Raw genomic sequence first — 3,906 nt, 5'->3', positions numbered from 1 at the left:
ACAGATCGTCAAGCACATGCAGCCGCAGGTCCTTCAGAAGACTGAAAAAACTGATCGTTCACTGCTGTTAAGATTTGCAATTGCTGGGTATGTATATGTGTGTGTGTGTGTGTGTGTGTGTGTGTGTGTTGTGTGTGTGTGTGTGTGTGTGTGTGTGTGTGTGTGTGTGTGTGTCTTACTTACAGAGTGAGGATATTTTAAGAAAGTGAGGATATTTTGGTGGGTCCTTACTTTCTGACCCACCAACAAAGTTCTGTATGAGGGTCAAGAATATTTTTTGTCCACACTTTGTTGCACGTTTAAAAATAAATATCCGATCATGTGGTGTCAATCCTTTTTACACACAGACTCCGAAACTTTTGTCCATCCTAAAGTTTTCGGAACAGGTTGGATTTGCTGCAGTTTTTGCATCTGTCATCATATGTTCCAGAGAGTTGTTTGAGTTTGTTCGAAATCAATCCGATCATAGAAATGTGTTTTCTCATGATTTTCCTTGTGACTCATACAGAAGATCAACAAATTGTGGAAATCAGTTTTCAGTTGCAGTTTGATGCCACAAACTAGATTCTTATCAAAGCAATTGAAGGAACCAAACTTTACTTTTTTCCCTGTCTCACACTTTCCTCGTCTTCTCAGCATTCCTTCCTTTTTCCTGTTGCACCAAGTTGGCACCACAAATCCTGTTATTCTGACTCTCCCATCTCACCCTCTGTGGCTGAGCCTGACTGCGCGGTGGAGGCAGCACTGATATCTCAGTTGTGGGTATTATTAGTCTCTCTGGAGAGCTCCACCTGTAAACAAGTCACGCCACTGTCAGAAAAGAAGGTGAAACCAACTGTGAGACATGGGCAGCGGGGGGGTTGCAGTGGGAGTAGCACACTAATGAGAAAATAACCACAGAGAAGACACTGAGATGAATGTTAGCGGAGTGCTTTGCCCAAAATTAGCCTTTTCATATTAATTACTCCTTCTGAAATTAAATGCTTTTTGAAAACGTGAGCAGCAGCAGTAATCTCCAAAGGTAGAAGCAAAAACTCAGGACATTTGAATCTAGTTTCAGTTGACAGAATACATTTAGATACAATGGGCTGATTCCAAATGTAAAGGACGATATTTAGGTTGTGTGTTTTTATGGATAACACGTTTAATACACCACAGCAAATTGAAAGTGGGTGCAAATCTCAAACCATTTACGTCGCCGCAAATATTCTATTCCCTTCACTGTGTACTTTCCCATGTCTGACAGCCACAGCCTGTAAGTGCACATCAAGGTCCAGTGTAATACTGTTGTCAGTTCGTGTTCATAGTTGTGCTGTTGTTGTGCAGAATCCCCATGAAGATGATTCAAGTGTGCAGGAACAGAAATGTGCAGCACAGCTATTCTCTGAAGGACCTCGGGATTAGGTCAGTTTGAAAGAAAAATGCTCTGAGCAATTGTATCTTCTCTTTTCATTAATAAATAAAGATAAATATATACATATAGAGAGTTTTAATTTTTAAACTGCATTTTAGTCTTTTTTCCGTCAACTATATTGCTTGTTGATATTTAGAGGTTTCGGATGTCATCAGTGAGATGCGTTCACAGGCAGCGGGAATCCCGAAATGAGATCAACAATGTTTGTGCCTAAAACTTGTCCAAAAATGTCCAACATCCTCATATGAGTATCTCAGGCAGCATGTTAGCATCTGCTCATATGAAAATCATCGGTGGTCTACAATGGTAGAGTTGTGTATTTAAGTTTAACCTGTGCTGTCAGTATATATTTATGAACACACAGGTCACGTCTCTTTGCCTCTGCTAACTTTGTGAACAGCCTCATGCAGCATCAACACTGCAGCTATCTGCTGATTCTCACCGGAGTATGTGTCATGCAGCTGTCAGGGCTGGGGTTTTAATAAAAAGATAGACCTACGCAATGCAAGAGTGTATGTCGCATACAAATTCAGCTCAATGTTCCAGGTTGCCAGCAGCTGATTTATTCCTCAAAAGTGAAAATGATCAGACATTATGACAAGTGCAAATGTGTCGTCTGCACAAATGCTGTGCGTGCATTGTTGACTGTGAAAACCGAGAAACAGATGCAACTCTGAAATGGCATCTATGTTGATTACAACAACTGACTACAATCTTGTGACCTGCCACCAAAGTGGTTTTCCCTCCTGGATGCACACACTGTACTCAGTTACTTTCTGATAATGTCAGAGCCATCTCGCCTCATAGTTTTCATAAAAGAAATATACTCGACTGTTGAGTTGATCTTTTTTAATGTTTACTTCTGGCATTTCAAATGATTCATAAATGATTTGTGAGACGAAGTAAAAATATAAACAGTTAATCCACATCTCACCATGACTGCAAACTTAAGGAACACTTCGCTTTTTATCACTATGCTTTATATTACAACAATAATGATCTCATAACTACATATTTTATACAGTTGTGGTATTCACTTTTGTAGTTCCCTTAACGTTTCCTTTTCTCTCCTTTATTTCTATTGAATAAATGGATAAAGATACATCTATAAATATTTATAAACTGCTTATTGTTACCGCTTATAATTGCTAACATGGGGGACTTAAAGTAGTATCTTGATGTTTCAAAGTAAGTAACACTTGTTTTTGTTGTTACAAGCACAGAGGGTGCTCTTAGTTCTGTTATAAGGTTTGATGAGGCATCAAGTGTGGATGCAACTGAAGCATGAGATAAAGGAGTTGTTGGCTATTATATAAATGTAGTATTTTATTTTAAAAAAACTTTAAAATCTAAAATCCATTAACCCAATTTTAGATTTTAACACAGAATAATGAATTTGAATTATTAATTGTCCCATGTAATTGTATCTTAAAACTTTACAAAATGTTACTAATTGTTTTTTAATTGCACAATCTAAATGCAAATTTAAGTAATCACTTAATAACTTGTTTCAATATATCAATGAATTAATCAATTATGACTAAGCACCGACAAACTCTATAATTATTTCAGTGGCACACTTAAGCCTCAATACAAATTGCCCCCAGGGGACATAAAAGATATATTGAATTGTACTTAATGGAATCCACCTTGGCTGTGTGAAGCAGCGATGGGTGCCGGGTCGTCTTTAACACAGGAGGCTACAGGTCGGACTGAGTCACTGTGACAACAGTTATCATAGAGAAAGGTGGTACTGATATGTGTTTCATTTTTTTCTGTTCAATGAGAGGATAGAAAACATATTACACACAGGCTCAAAGTGTGTGTGTATGTGTGTGTCCAGGTTTTATTCATATTGTGAGGAACTAACGCCCAGTCCACACTAATGTAGACATGTTGCTAAACAAACTTTTTCCTCTGTGTTTGGTCTCCTCCACAAACAAAAAGCACCAAAAGTCTATAAAATGGTGACTGTTTTACAAACGCCTACCTAAGTGCAGATTTTCTAAAACTGCTTTTTGTGTGTGGATGAGACCAAACACAGAGGGAAAAGTTTGTTAAGCAGAACGTCCACATTAGTTTTCCTCACAATATGAATAAAACCTGGACACACATACAGAAACCAGAGCATTTGGGGAAACAATGACATCACAGCTCATTTTGTGCATGGCCACTGTTGCTCTGTGTGAGGATCATGCGCCAGAAACAGCAACAACAATGGCGACTAAATACTGGTTTATCTACGTCTAGTTACCACTGATATGTCTAATTACAAGTTTACAGCTAAATTTAGCTTCACTGCACCACATCACCAACATTCACAGTCTCAGCCAATGTCGGATCGTACCAGATCATTGATGTAGACTTTATCGCCCCCTGCTGGACCGGCATGCTTCTTTGATTGTTTCTAGTCGTTTTTTGTGTTCTCGTCTTGATGAGGATATTTTGTAAAACTAAGGTCGTGCGAACAGAGATGTTTTAAGAAATGGAGG

The sequence above is a fragment of the Hippoglossus stenolepis genome, chromosome 2 (genome assembly GCF_022539355.2).
Source record: "Hippoglossus stenolepis isolate QCI-W04-F060 chromosome 2, HSTE1.2, whole genome shotgun sequence".
NCBI classification, from domain to species: Eukaryota; Metazoa; Chordata; class Actinopteri; order Pleuronectiformes; family Pleuronectidae; genus Hippoglossus; species Hippoglossus stenolepis.
The sequence above is the reverse complement of the archived record's forward strand: the minus strand, read 5'-3'. Positions refer to the sequence as shown.